Raw genomic sequence first — 16,097 nt, 5'->3', positions numbered from 1 at the left:
ACTAAGTGCAGTACAGCCATCTTCTCAGAAAAACTCTTCACAAGCTCAAGAGGTCAAGACACGAAAGCTTTAGCAACTAATCCACACCTAATGACCCACCTAAGTGGTACTCAGAATATATTCTTGCAGGGTGTAGTGTGAGATGGGCTATCAGCGGAAAATGGGATACATATGCAGTATGATACCACTTTAACAGTCATGGCTTCCCCCAAAGAATCCTGGGAACTGAAGGGTGCTGAACGTCCTTTAGCCTCTTCCAAACCCACAGTTCTATGATTCTACGACCACTAACCTCCTCTGATATTCTACAAGAAATCCTCAAGTGCACCACTTCAGCTGAGCCCCTATTCATTCCCACCCCACGACAATATTGCCTTCCCCAAGCAGCCATTTGGATTCTTTGTGCACTCAGCCAGCCCTGCATGTAACATTAGCAAGCATTGTTCCGTGTGTCCAGGCCAGGGTGCCTTCGGGCCACAGGGACCATTGTTTTTTCTGCTTTGTGCCTAGCCTTGTTTCTGTAGTCTCATGCTGCCTGGCTTTCATCCAAGAATTGGCTGCTGCTTATTCAGAGTGCTGAAGCTCTGCTTTCCCTTCCCCCAAGGCGAAGACAGAAGGCACCTCAGATAGCCTGCACTAGGACTGCTTTCCAGCCACCTCCTTCCATCAATGCAAGTGCTTGTAGAAAAATTGTACTCCCAGATGCCTCTATGAGGCAGCTGTTATGGGCAGTGAGGGATTAGCTCCCAGGATGGGATGATCACAGCATTTTCATTAGGCGTATCAGTTTCCTGTGGGCTCAGAACATACAGACTATCACTGGACCTTGCAGTGCTGGGGTTCCTGATTGGCTGGGAAGATCCTACATTTAGATTGGATGCTGGTTGGTGGCACATGGCTACATTAACCTTTCAACCTTAAAAAATTCCTCTGGAAGTTTTGAGCAGCGGCCAGTACTGGTGCAAAACAAAACAAAACAAAACAACATGGTTAGTTGGCTGCACATGCCCTGCATGTAATTCTCCTTGTTCCTCATGGGTACCTCAAAAAAAGTAAATAGAACATATACCGTATTTTTCGCTCTATAACACGCACCTGACCATAACACGCACGTAGTTTTTAGAGGAGGAAAATCTGTAGGCATGCCACCCATAGGCATTCCCTCCATAACACGCATAGACATTTCCCCTTACTTTCTAGGAGGAAAAAAGTGAGTGTTATGGTACAAAAAATACGGTACTTAAGAGATGAACAAACACAGGAAGTGTAGGGATTAAGATGTTGGAAGTGCCATTCTCCCTTTCACAGAAATAATCTCTCTGTCCATGGAAAACTAGTATATCAAGGAAAGAAGCACTCTCCTGACATGCTAGCTTTTTGCATGCAGGGAGTGTTTTATTTTTTGAATGTGGAGAAGTATATAAACGTGTGAAGTCTGATATAGTACAGACCTAGGAATTCCTGGGTCTGCTCTTCTAGATTAGGTCCTGCACAGGAGAACACCCAGTCATTTCTTCTCTGGGGCTGGGTCAAGGACCTGAATGAAGAGTCCTTTACAGATGGTTCAATTACATCTATAAACTTGAACGTCTCCTTCCTTGCAGTATTTCCGGCGCTGTGTGATGCCTTTCGATAAGATAACAAGGGGTAGGGCAAAAGCTATTTTCTGATTTTGGAGATACCATAGTTTGACTTCCTTCAAGCATTTTCATGGCCCGCCTTTTTCTTTCTTCGCGTTATGCGACAAACGCATTCTACTTTCCCATTAGTAAAGCAGCGGCAGAGTGACATTAACATGTCAAATGTTCGCCACCAAGAGCCAGAACAATGCCAAAACTATAAAGGATTTTGGAGGTGTCAACTGGGCCTGTTAAGCACTTTTTGATGCATAGTGCCTCTCTTTAGATGACATCAATTATGTGTCCATTCCTAATGACACAGCAGGACTTTAGCTGCGTGCTGTACTAAAGGCGAGAAAATGTCTTGGTCCAGCAATGATAAGTCCTCTCCGCAAGTCCATTTCTTGACCCACCTGCCTTCATCCTGTGAGGAATGAGGATGTTGCTTTTCCACTCTGCCTCCTCAGAGCACAATTCCCTGAATTTTCAAGATTCGGACACGAGGAGCGGACCTGGCATGATCTCTCAGGGGTGGTATGTGCTGACTGAGGGCACCTGAGACTCCGAGCACCCCAAATCACCCTCATCTGCAGGCTGACAGACCAAAGACTCTACTTGTCCCATCCTCCCCCCCCCCACTTCCCTGTTTCCCCTCCATACCACCGCAATATGAATCATGCTGTTCCGGAAAGCACGTTTGCGAGCGATGCAAAAGAAGCCAAGGAGCTGCAGAAATAATTGCCTTTGACAGTGGATATGCTTTGGTCTCTTGAAACGCATCGCAGGAGCCTGGAAAACAACCAGCGGCTCCTTAAAAGCTTCCTAAAAAACCTGACTCTGTGTGTCGCTGGCAATAGTGACTCAGAGAACCCAATGGTTGATTCTATCTAGATGATGTAACAAGGGGTTAGAAGGCTTAGGAGAGAATTAAAATACCGCTGCAATTAGAATAAAGCCGTGTGTGTGTGTTGGCGCACAAATGCAGAAAGAATGGGGCTTTGCATTTATTAGAGGGCTTTCTTATCAGTTGGTGTTTTTCTTCCCCCTTCCCCCAAATCACAGATGCTATTGAAACCAGGGGATTAAAAGTGTAGCAAGCTCTTCAAAAACAGAGCTGATCTCATGATCCGCTGCCTTAGAATAGGTGGCGAGTTCAGTGGTATTCATCGACTGTTGTGGTGGGGAGTGTTTCTGTAGCGCTAGAGGCAACTACAGCTTTTCACAGACATAGAAGGGAAACAGAGAGAGAAAGAGAGAGAGACACTGAGGTCCAGTGCTGAGGGCCTTCTGGCGGTTCCCTCACTGCAAGAAGCCAAGTTACAGGGAACCAGGCAGAGGGCCTTCTCAGTAGTGGCACCCGCCCTGTGGAACGCCCTCCTACCAGATGTCAAAGAGAAGAAGAAGAAGAAGAAGAGTTTGGATTTGATATCCCGCCTTTCACTCCCTTTAAGGAGTCTCAAAGCGGCTAACATTCTCCTTTCCCTTCCTCCCCCACAACAAACACTCTGTGAGGTGAGTGGGGCTGAGAGACTTCAAGGAAGTGTGACTGGCCCAAGGTCACCCAGCAGCTGCATGTGGAGGAGCGGAGACGCGAACCGGTTCCCCAGATTAGGAGTCTACCGCTCTTAATCACTATACCACACTGGCTCCTAGAGAGAACAACAACTACCAGACCTTTAGAAGACATCTGAAGGCAGCCCTGTTTAGGGAAGCTTTTAATGTTTGATGCATTACTGTATTTTAATATTTTGTTGGAAGCCGCCCAGAGTGGCTGGGGAGGCCCAGCCAGATGGGCGGGGTATAAATAATAAATTATTATTATTATATTATTATTATATTGCCCTAGAAAGCATCAACACCCCGCACCATGCTTTGACCATGGCATATGACAATTTGGATGCCGTTGTCGGGGATGTTGTTGTTACAGGCAATGAGAGCGTATTTGGACAAACTGCGACCTGAAAAGTTGGTTGGACTACCAGGTTGGTACTTAGTGTGGCAAACGCTGCAGGGATAACTGATACCTGATACCTGCCCCCCCCCAGCATTAGTAGTTTGCCTCTTGGCCTCAGTAGGCCCCACTGACCATAGTGCTCTTCCAGTGGAAGCGTGTGGTACTAGTGTCATGATCTGCGGTGGATGGTTGCAAGCAAGCTGCCGCCATTTTGAATTTTCCATGGTTCCCTTCTGTTTGAGACAAATCCCCAGAAACGCGAATGTTTCTGATCCATTTGCTGCTTCTACACGCCGCGTGGCTTTTCTTATAAACCAGGCCTGGAGGCCTCATGGCCTGCCAAGCTGACCGCAGACCACCAGTCAGAAGGAAAGAGGGTGGGGGGAGGCTGAGGTTGGTGCGGCAGAACACCTACGGTCCAGCCTCCGCTGATTGTACCCACAGATCCATGAATCTGCTGCCTCCATTGAAATTGGCATCCCTTCCAAATGGCCCATTTTAAGTGGGATAGCCACGCTCTTCTTTAAGGTGCCCTGGACTCTGCCCTCCTCCCGAGGTGCCCCAATTTTGTGATGCTTGTGGATGGGGAAAGCGGCTCTGGCAGCAGCATGGGGCAGGATTGCTTCCCTGGCTTTGGGGGAAGGCAGGAAGGCTCTTGTGCTCCCTCCTTCTCTGAGCTGGGCAGAAAGGCGGAAAGGAGGCGCGTGTTCCAATTTTTATCAGCAAAATGTTGGAGAATGTGAATTACCAAGGCAGCCCTTATGAAGGAGAAATCAACAGGCGTGAGTGCACATGTGCTTGTAAAAGCTGCAGCAATGGGGTAATAATTTTCTTTTATATCTCTTTATTCGGTAGCCCAGGCTGAGTTCCCTTCATCTGCATTTTGTTTCTGGTTGGCTGGGCGATGTGTTCCTTATAGCAACCGTGCCCGATTTCTTCCCACTCACAGCACCTTTTCGGTAAATCCCCCGAAGTATTTTACGGGCCTCCTCGAAATGCCACATAGTGAAAGCTTACCACAGGTCATGAAATTTGATCTCATCCTGGAAACATTTCCTGGGAACTGGCTGCCTTAATATACCACAGCTCCAGTGAGTCGTTGCTGCCGATTTGCAGTGCGGAATTTTTTGTGTGGCCAAATCTCTTCTCCCCTTGCAGGCTCTGTGAGCTATTCCGGGACAGCTGATGGAGCGAAACAGATTAAAAGCGCCGAAGGAAACTGGGGTCGCTCCTGACAAGCACATCTGCCGATTTGGCCTACCTCAGGTCCTGTCAGAATGCGAACCAGGCTGCGGAAGCACTGCAACCATCTAATGATGTTTAGGAATGATGGCTTGAATACTGAGTCAAGTTAATATCAGGGTGCGGGGAGAATTGAGAGAGAAGTCATTGTACCAGGGCATGCTTGGAACATGGTGTGTACGCTGCTTTGTTACTCAGCGGCAGCTGTAGTCCTGTGGCAGCACAACTGCTTTGCATGCCGAATGTTCCAGGTTCAATCCCCGTCTTCAAGTAAGGAGAACCCATGGCTGAAATCCCAGAAAGCAGATGATACTGAGCTCTGGAGGGTAGGACTCGAACCAGTGGCTTCAGATTACGAGAAAGGAGATTCTGAGAAAACATCAGGTAGACTTTTCTGACGGGAAGAGCTGTTTGACAGTGGCATGGACTCCCTCAGAAAGTGGTTGACTCTCCTTCCTTGGAGGTATTTAAGCAGAGATTGGATGGCCATCTGTCATGGATGCTGTAGTTGAGATTCCTTCATTGTAGGGGCTTGGACTAGATGGCCCTCGGTGTCCCTTCCAAATCTATGATTCTGTGAACTCCTGGCAAACTGTTGCCAGCCAGTGCAAGACAGCACTGTGCTGAATGGACCAATGGTTTTGCTCGGCATTAAGGTCGCTTTCCACGTAGTTCTATATTTATACCATATAGAATATGTGAAAAGGCAGAAGAAGCTCTGGTGACAACGCCATCTCCTCCCACCCCACTTTTTCCCCCCCCCCCCATCACATTGGCTTCCGCTCCTGGCAGCAAAACCAAAGCTAATCTGTATGACCATTAATTTAAGTTGCAAAATAAACATTTTATACCTCCGAGCTTGTTTATTTTATAGTGATTGCTATCAAATACCTGGGACTGCACTATGAATCATGACAACATTTAAAATATTGAATTTTCCCGTCACAAGATCCTGGATGGCATCCTGAGATAATCTACTTCTGCCTCCCTTCGAAGCCGTTTGGTCCTTGACGGATGAATGAGTGCCGGAGCAAGGTGTGCAAGATAGATTCTTGCCACGCTGCAACCTTCGTTGCAATGTTGCTGGAATATCAATGTGCACACAGGCTTGGGTTTCTTAAGGGGCTTTGCAACGTTCCTTTCACCTTGCTGCAACTTCTGCAGGGTTGTTTCCTTATTAAGGCTATCAAGGGCTACTACTTCCAATATTGGAGCTGAGATACCCTCAATCCCAGTTCCGCAGGTTACGAGTGGGGAAGCTGCTATTGCACATGTGTCCTGTCTGCAGGCTTCTCATGGGTATCTGCTTGGCCCCCGTGGGAACACCCTAGATAGGCTGTTGGCTCGTCTAACAACAATAATTTATTATTTGTACCCTGCCCATCTGCTTGGGTTTCCTCAGCCGCTCTAGCCAGCTCCCAATAGAATATTAAAAACACGATAAAACATCAAACATTAAAAACTTCCCTAAACTGAGTTGCCTTCGGATGTCTTCTAAAAGTCAGGTACTTGTTTATTTCCTTGACATCTGATCGGAGGGCGCCACCACTGAAAAGGCCTTCTGCCTGGTTCCCTGTAATCTCACTTCTCGCAGTGAGGGAAGCACTAGAATGTAGCTGTCAACTTTCCCCCTTTCTTGCGAGGAATCCTATTCAGAATAAGGGAATTTCCCTTGAAAAAAGGGAAACATTGACAGCTATGCACTAGAAGGCCCTTGGCACTGGACCTCAGTATCTCAGGGCTGAACGATGGGGGTGGAGATGCTCCTTCAGGTATACTGGGCCGAGGCCGTTTAGGGCTTTAAAGGTCAGCACTAACACTTTGAATTGTGCTCGGAAACATACTGGGAGTCAATGTAGTTCTTTCAGGACCGGTGTTATGCGGTCTCGGCGGCTGCTCCCAGTCACCAGTCTTTGGGGGGGAAGGAGGCAGAAGGGCTCTCACACTCCATCAAAGCATCGCGCCTAAGCTAAGCAAACACTCCCAGGTTTGGGGAAGGAGGCAGGAGGCTCTGACAGGTTCCTGGAGCCCGCATGCCTCCTTAGTAAAGCTAGAATTATTTTTTAATGTAATTGTTTTTCCTGACCCTGAAGAAATTTGTGCCCAGGGCAACCGCCCAGAGTACCAGCACCATTTTTGTGTGTAAAAACAAAGCACTGCCCATGTCTTTCTGATGCGAGTGATGGAGAGGAGCAACAATTTTTCATGACGTCTGAAAGGTCAGGTGCAAGTTGGATAAATGGATCTTTGTTAAGCCTTGCAGGACTCCCCAAACAGACAGGTGTTATCTGGAAGTCAGGAAGGGGGCGGTTTATTTCACTGCTAGCTTACTGTATCATACAATCTTTGCTCTTCAAAGGGCTGCCAGCTTCTTTTTTTAACCAGCTCCTCTTGGTGTGAAAGATTCTTATTGTTATTTCATTTGCTTTCATTATTAACGACTCCATTCATTTAAAGAGGAATTCAGTGGACTAATTAATTTGTTCCCCAGCTTCATTTTGAAGGTTGTTTGGAATTGTTAAATTTGCTTTTAGCTTTATGTTAATATTTTGATGGTGTGTTTAATTGGGGAATTTGCCTGTTTTTGTATTGTTCTGTTCATAGTTTGCTTGCTGCTTTGAGTATCCATGAAAAAACTTGGCAGATAGGTCTTAAAAATAAATAAATGTCATTATTAATTCCTTCACACCTTTTAAATGTTTTATGTTTGATTTTTAAAAACCTGGATACAAATATATACACTGAGAGCAAGGGGAAAAAGAGAAACTATGCATTAAGAAAGAGCAAAGGAGGTATAAGGTTGAATATTTTCCAGAAAATCACAACTAATTGTCATCTTTCAATAGATCTCTTCCTCTGTCGCTCATTACACAAATGTTTTATAGCAGGTTAGCTTAAATAATAGTTATATTTCAGATTTTTGAGATCCATTCGCAAATTGACAAAAGAAAACTTTTCCAAATTGCTCACAGGCAGTTGTGGGAAGGTTAACAACCATTTCCACGTCAGTATCAATAATTAAATCCTTAAGCTAACCCATCAATAGAAACAACTGCATGGCCATTCACTAAGTTTTCAGTTGTGTCTGAACCACATTGTTGTGAAATTTATTTATCTCCTGCCACACTCAATGTGGAACTTAATTGATGACCTGACCTGGGTATTTACTACAATACTGCCCCTCTTGCCTTGAAATATGAAAACCTCTGTGGTCTTGTCTCCCTCGTGACCTCTGCCATCTCCTCAAATGTTAAAATAAATTGGACATTGGCCACTCTTTCTGTTATGTACTGAGTTGAATAGGATCCAAAATGCAGCAGTCTGATTGGTCCTAGAACAATAGGATCCAGAATGCAGCAGTCTGATTGGTCCACAGGAGCCACCCAATTCAGCTCCAGGTGGAAGTGAATCCACAACCTGATTGGCCTACAGGAGAATCCTGGAATTAGCCAATCACGTGGGGCCCATTGTGTAAATAATGTATATAAAGCAGATATTCTCGGGAAACTTTCATTCCTCCTCACCACTATGAGCTGAATAAAGAGCATGAAATCCACTCTTGACTCCGAGTATATTTCACTTTCAATTAGATTTAAACCAGATAGTTACCAAAGTTATGTACGTCCTGCCACACCCAATGTATATAAACAGCACCCAGTAAAGAAAATGGAGGTGTTGGGTGATAATCTGGGGGCATCCCCTAGTTTTAATATAACCAAACTTCCACACAAAACTACTGAGCATAAACAGGTATAGTTGTGCTCGTGACGTTGGTTGGGTTCTCCTCCTGTTGCCAGTGTTGCACTTTTCAGTTCTCTAAGAAGCATTTCCTTCTGCTTCTACTGATTTATCTGGGATGTGCTAATGATTCAGAGGCACCACTTTCATTGCATAATTACTGTATTTTTCCCGTGTATAACATGACCCCATATATAAGACTCAAAATTTAAAAAATGGGGAGTGATTGCCCTCCTGTATAAGACTACCCCCTTTTTTAACATCATTTTTTAGTAAAAAACAACAACCCCGAGTCTTATACACGGAAAAGTACGGTATTTGCCTCTATCTAGGGATGTTGGCACTCTCCCCATGTACTTTTGTGTTGCTGGAGTTGGGGCGCGAATAGTGATAATGCCACTTAGTTCGTTTGGATGGAGAGATGTGGGTGGGTGAGTAGAAACTTTAAAAATTTGCATGAGCAAATGTGGCCCTGGAGAAAGTCCCTCACCTCTGATCAGTAGTCCACTTGAATGCACTGTTCTGTAATTTTTCAGGTCACTCATTCATATATAGACACAGCACAGATAGACGGAAATGGTAGCACATGAGACTCTCAGTCTCAAGGCTGTGAGTTTGAGCCCCACGTTGAGCAAAAGATTCATGCATTGCAAGTGTCGGACTAGACATGGTCCCTTCCAGCTCTACAATTATATGATTCTATGTATATAGACACACGGGGCGTGGGTGGCACTATGGGTTAAACCACAGAGCCTAGGACTTGCCGATCAGAAGGTCGGCGGTTCGAATCCCGGCGACAGGGTGAGCTCCCGTTGCTCGGTCCCTGCTCCTGCCAACCTAGCAGTTCGAAAGAACATCAAAGTGCAAGTAGATAAATAGCTACCGCTCTGGCAGGAAGGTAAACGACGTTTCCGTGCACTGCTCTGGTTCGCCAGAAGTGGCTTAGTCATGCTGACCATATGACCCGGAAGCTGGACGCCGGCTCCCTCGGCCAATAAAGCGAGATGAGCGCCGCAACCCCAGAGTCGGACACGACTGGACCTAATGGTCAGGGGTCCCTTTACCTTCACCTTATATAGACACACACAGCCCAGTATGTCGGTGCACACAGTCTCTTTCTTGGTATACACAGACTCATCTGCACCTTCTAGGGAGAGTGAGAAAGTCTCCCAGTTGTCGTTTTTGAAGGGTTGGGCGTAAACATGAGGCACATTTGCACAGAGGCAGAGAGAGAGATGCAGAGAAAGATATTCCAGCAGCCTTTTAAATGAGTGAAACCTGCCAGTGATATTATCTGTCATGTCCCGAAGTAAACTGGCTGCCTAATTGCAACAAGACTTTCAAGACATGTTCTTCTCAGTCTTGAATTACTGGATAAGCAGCAATAGATGCTCTTCGTCTTACCAATGACTTACATATTGTCTTGGTAGTCCTTTTTATTTTTTATTTTTTAAATCTGAATTTGTAGAGAGTCAGTGTGGTCCTGTGGCTAGGGGTGTGGTTTCGGTTGCAGATCACATTTCAATATTATAATAATATCACAAGTTCATTCCTTAGCTGGAGTTGTTCAGGTTGAATGGGTCTTGAGACTGTGTTCAGCTTCTTTTAAGATTGTGGCACACCTATTCTGTGTTCAGCGTACCACTCTTTGAAGAGGATTCGGGTCATGGAATTTTGCATTATCAAGCTTTGTTGAACCGTTCCAAGCGTAATTTGAGACCCGCAAACCCACGGTAAAAGCTGAATCCTCAACAACCCCGGGAAATGGTTCTGGGGTTCCATCATGACTGATCTTGTGATTTCTCCTTTGATGGAAGAGGAGCTGCAGTCCCATGTGAGCTTGCATCTCTTACATTGCGCTGCTCACATGAGCAGGCTTGTCATCGGAAAAGTTTACATTGCAAGCTGGTTCCAAGCATATTGTCAGACCTGATTTGAAGACAACTTGAGAACAGAGCCCCATTTATCCAAAATACCAAGCATCAGGCCAATGGTAAATTGGGACACATGAGTAATTGGTCAGGGCCCTCCAGTTGGAAATAGTTTCATGAAGGTCAGATTGGACAAGGATGGCTGCACCATGTTCATCTGATGCAGCAAAATAAATTAAGACTTCCACAATTGAATGCTTTACTTATATCATGCTTTTCTTCCATCATGAACTTCAGGGCAGCAGATGACCTGTTTACTGAGCATCCATCCAGTTTGGTTCCTCTGTCTCCAACTGCTCCCTGTTTTGCATGTGTAATGAATTTCTCCATAATTGTCCTGTAATTACGCATTTCCTGCTCCTGGAGGACAGCAGGGCTCAAATGATTCCTCGCTCCTAATTTTCATTCTTTCTTATTGCCAAAGAATTCTATTTCACACTAAAAAACGAAAACACTGTGAGAAGAACCAGTCACTTGGAACAGGAAGCAATGAGATGCAGAAGTTCCAAGCTGGAAGCGTAGCACTAAAGGCACAAATCTTGCCTCTGCTGCCTTCCCTATGTTTTAAGCAGTCATTGTTTTTATCTGCAATCTGCCCAGAGTCACGTCAGGGAAAAAAGCGGGGTATAAATAAATAAATAAATAGATAGAGTAGCTCTGCTGGGGGTGTCGTCATTGTGACAGGATGTGCAGTTGTGTGGGCAGACTCCATGGACACAGTGTGTATAGTGTGGTCTCTTTTAGAATTTCGGCTGAATGTGTGCACAGGGCAGAGCCAGCAAACATGAGATAGAGATGGAGCAGAAATTTGATTCAGTCCACATTTAAAGGTGGGCTTACCCAATATGCAATTTCCCAAACATTATGCAAGCTGAAACCCAGCCCTCCTTTGATGTTCCTCCTCTCCTGGGTCCTTCCCAAGCAATCTGAGACTGTGCCAGTGTGCCTGTCTCTGCTCCCCCCTTTTCATCCCTCTTCTGGTACTGGGAAACAGGGGGACGGCAGCTGGTCGCAGCAGGAGGGGGAGACACCTGGCTTCTTCACCAGCCTGACTCATCGCTGCGTCTTGATCCCCCTCCTCTCCAGCTTCAGATTCTGGACTTCTCTCAGTCACAGTCTCTTCCGGCACACTAAACCCTGTTACCTCTTCAGCTTCTGACACCTCCTCCTCCTGGTCTGCTCTGCCTTCTCTCTCTGACCCCTCATGGTCGTCCCACCACCAACCCCCAAGATCTGAGTCTTCTTCGCTTGGGGGTTCCCCAGCTCGTGCATCCCACCATTCCTCTGTGTCCAACCAGTCCAGGACAGCATATTAGGCAAAACAGAATACAAAACTGTGTGTATGGGGAGATACTCACACTAAAATGCTGATGAGATTTCATGAGGACTTGTTTTTCCTTTTTCAACCCAAGCAGAAGTGGAAGTGTAAAGAACCAAACTGAAGTTTGGAAAAGAGAGAAACTGAATGGAGTCAAAGTTGACGGATTCACTGGCCCCTACCTTAAGAGGGGACGCGGGTGGCGCCGTGGGTTAAACCACAGAGCCTAGGGCTTGCCAATCAGAAGGTCGGCGGTTCAAATCCCCATGGTCCCTGCTCCTGCCAACCTAGCAGTTCAAAAGGATGTCAAAGTGCAAGTAGATAAATAGGTACCGCTCCGGCGGGAAGGTAAATGGCATTTCTCTGTGTTGCTCTGGTTCGCCAGAAGCGGCTTAGTCATGCTGGCCACATGACCTGGAAGCTGTACGCCGGCTCCCTTGGCCAATAAAGCGAGATGAGCGCTGCAACCCCAGAGTCGGTCACAACTAAACCTAATGGTCAGGGGTCCCTTTACCTACCTTAAGAGGGCTCAAGTCTGTTCCTGCCTGCCCCTCACCACTGCCCAGATGCGTGAACAATATCGAAATGATTATTCTAGTTACAGGAAGGTAGCCGTGTTGGTCTGCCGTAGTCGAAACAAACAAACAAACAAGTATCTGAAGAAGTGTGCATGCACACGAAAGCTCATACCAATAACAAACTTAGTTGGTCTCTAAGGTGCTACTGGAAGGAATTTTTTTTTGTTTGAAATGATGATCGCTCAACTTTCATTGTAGGGGAGAATTCTTCCTGTAGAGAGGGGACTAGAGTTGTTGAAGAGGCAAGGTTTGTTTGCTCTTCTAAACAAGCACATGCACACACCAACACACTAATCCCTAGGGTAGAGAGAGGGGAGGGGAAAAGCCTACACTCTTCAAAGAAATACTAGTAATATAAAGACAGAAAAATCTTTTGCAACCATGGCAAAACCCCTAGGGGAAGATGTCCATATACAGCCAAATGGTTTTGAACAATCCCTGAAAAAGAAAGGAAGGATCTTCTTTATAAGCCCTTAATTGTTACAAATGTGTGTCAGGGTTACGCAGCGAATTCCAGAACAGCAGCTAGAGATAAGAAATGCAGTCCTACCAGATACCTGTGTTTTCCTAGCAGCTGAGGGCAACCGCCATCTGAGCTTGAGCGGCACAATGCCCCTAGTGTTCAAGAGTAAATAATTGTTCTCCTCCTCCTGAGTGCAGGGCGGGGAAGGAAGAAGAGAGTGGGGTGCAGACCCACTTGCACAAGCAGCCCAGATGTATCAGGGTTCAAGGGGTATCAATTAAGACCTTTGAGAGTTGTGCCCCTTCAGTCTGAGTGGTGCAAAGGATGGAGAGGAAAATGTCTGGGCTGTAGCATCTGTTTGGCAGGCAGAAATTCCTGGGTTCAGTCCCTGGCATCTCCAGGCGGGGATAATAATAATAATAATAATAATAATAATAATAATAATAATCTATTTATACCCCACCCATCTGGTTGGGCTTCCCCAGCCACTCTGGGCGGCTTCCAAAAAAAATATTAAAATTCAGTAATGCATCAAACATTAAAAGTTTCCCTAAAGAGGGCTGCCTTCAGATGTCTTCTAAAAGTCTGGTAGTTGTTGTTCTCTTTGACATCTGATGGGAGGACGTTCCACAGGGCAGGTGCCACTACTGAGAAGGCCCTCTGCCTGGTTCCCTGTAACATGGCTCCTTGCAGTGAGGGAACTGCCAGAAGGCCCTCAGCGCTGGACCCTCAGTGTCCAGGCAGAATGATGGGGGTGGAGACGCTCCTACAGATATACTGGGAAGAGGCCATTTAGGGCTTTAAAGGTCTGCCCCGACACTTTGAATTGTGCTCGGAAACGTACTGGGAGCCAATGTAGGTCTGTAGGATAGTGGGAGCTGTACCCCAACACATCTGGAGGGCACCACGTTGGGGAATGCTAGCGTACATAATACTGAGCTAGTCATGCCAGCGGCCTGACTTGCTGTAAGGCACCTTCCTAGGTTTAAACAACAACAACAGGAGTCCTGTTTCTAGACCTTTGACTTTCAGGGTTAATCAGGCTGAAGATGGAACTTGCATTTAGTTCTCTGTCTACATTTGCAGAAGGGAACATTACAGTGGTACCTCGGGTTAAGAACTTAATTTGTTCTGGAGGTCCATTCTTAACCTGAAACTGTTCTTAACCTGAAGCACCACTTTAGCTAATGGGGCCCCCCACTGCCACCGCCGTGTGATTTCTGTTCTCATCCTGAAGCAAAGTTCTTAACCCGAGGTAATATTTCTGGGTTAGCGGAGTCTGTAACCTGAAGTGTATGTAACCTGAAGCGTCTGTAACCCGAGGTACCACTGTATAGATGTTTGCATCAAATTTATGCAACCGCCGAGCCAAGGAGCTAAAAAACTATACAACCTTTAAAAGACATCTGAAGGTAGCCCTGTAAAAGGAAGTTTTTTTAAATGTTTAATGTTTTATTATGTTATGGGACGCGGGTGGCGCTGTGGGTAAAACCTCAGCGCCTAGGACTTGCTGATCGTATGGTCGGCGGTTCGAATCCCCGCGGCGGGGTGCGCTCCCGTTGCTCGGTCCCAGCGCCTGCCAACCTAGCAGTTCGAAAGCACCCTCGGGTGCAAGTAGATAAATAGGGACCGCTTACTAGCGGGAAGGTAAACGGCGTTTCCATGTGCGGCTCTGGCTCGCCAGAGTAGCTTCGTCACGCTGGCCACATGACCCGGAAGTGTCTCCAGACAGCGCTGGCCCCCGGCCTCTTGAGTGAGATGGGCGCACAACCCTAGAGTCTGTCAAGACTGGCCCCTACGGGCAGGGGTACCTTTACCTATGTTTTCATAAATGCAGGAAGCTGCCCAGCGGAGTTGCTGGGGGAAGCCAGTCAGATGGGTGGGGTATTATAATAATAATAATAATGGAATAGGACGTCCCTATTTTCATCAGAGAAATTTTGGAGGGTATGCCGCTCCCTGAGTCCATGTGTGTATTCGAAAATTGTCCACAGTGTTCCGAGTGGCTCGTGCGAAACGCGACGGAAAAAGCTCTCTTCCCCAAACTGTGTTTCGTGCCCCCTCCAGTTTGGTTTCCTGTGGGGAGTGGGCAAGGAGGGAGCCCCCACCTTGCCTGTTGTGTCACATTTAGCTGTGCAGCCAAATCCTCTGCCCTTGGTTCGTTTCTCAAAGCCGCATTTCGCAGATGGGGCGTGTTTTTCCTGTTAGAACTGCCCCCCTCCCCCCGTGGTTCTTTATCCTTCCTTGCCCTCCTACACGCTCTGTGGCTGGTTTGCACATTTCATTTCAAATGTGCAGAACACCAAATAATGACTTGATCTGCTTAATGCAATTTCCTGGTTCCCTCTCTCTCCCTCCTCCTCCTCCCTCTGACAGTAATGGGAGTTCCCATCCCCCACCCGCTGTTTCCTCCACTCCGGCTGTCTCCCCTTTCTGAACGCTCCTGCTTTGATTATTTGTATATTTCAGTGGAGGGTTTAGAGACAATGCTTCATCCTCTGGACACTTTTTTTTGTTTTTACTCCCCACCCCCACCCGGCCTTTCTCTTTCTGCATATTTCCCCTCATACGCAAGCAAACATTCAGATCCAGAATTAGGCCTCTGTTGAAGCTTGGGAAAGTTTCCGGAGTCTTGCTTTTCCTTCCAGCACTTAAGAAAGTTTTTACTCTTATTGAGGCCTGTTGTTATCAGTACGGTCAACTCTGGCTGGCAGAGCCACCCCAAGGCATCAGAGAAGGTTCCCCCCCCATCTCCTTCTTCCTGATCTTATTTAAACCAAAGGCACCATGATTTTTAGCTTTCTGTTGCATTTGTACCCCATATTTCCCTTCAAGGAGCTCAAGACGGCATAGGTGGTTCTCCACATTCTCACTTAACCCCCACCGCAACCCTGCGAGGTACAGTTCCTACGCTGAGAGGCAATGGCTGGCCCACCCTGAGAAATTTGCGTGTGGCCAAGTGGTGATTTGAACCCAGGCCTCCCTGGTCCTAGTCCAGAGGTCAGCAAACTTTTTCAGCAGGGGGCCGGTCCACTGTCCCTCAGTACTTGTGGGGGACCGGACTATAATTTTTTTTGGGGGGGGGAATTGAATGAATTCCTATGCCCCACAAATAACCCATAGGTGCATTTTAAATAAAAACACACATTCTACTCATGTAAAACCCCCAGACAGTCCTCACAAATAACCCAGAGATGCATTTTAAATACAGTGGTACCTCTGGTTGTGAACAGGATCCGTTCCGGAGGCCCGTT

This window comes from Podarcis liolepis (genome assembly GCF_965112155.1).
Source record: "Podarcis liolepis genome assembly, chromosome: 5".
In the NCBI taxonomy this organism is placed as follows: domain Eukaryota; kingdom Metazoa; phylum Chordata; class Lepidosauria; order Squamata; family Lacertidae; genus Podarcis; species Podarcis liolepis.
This window is presented reverse-complemented; position numbering follows the sequence as displayed.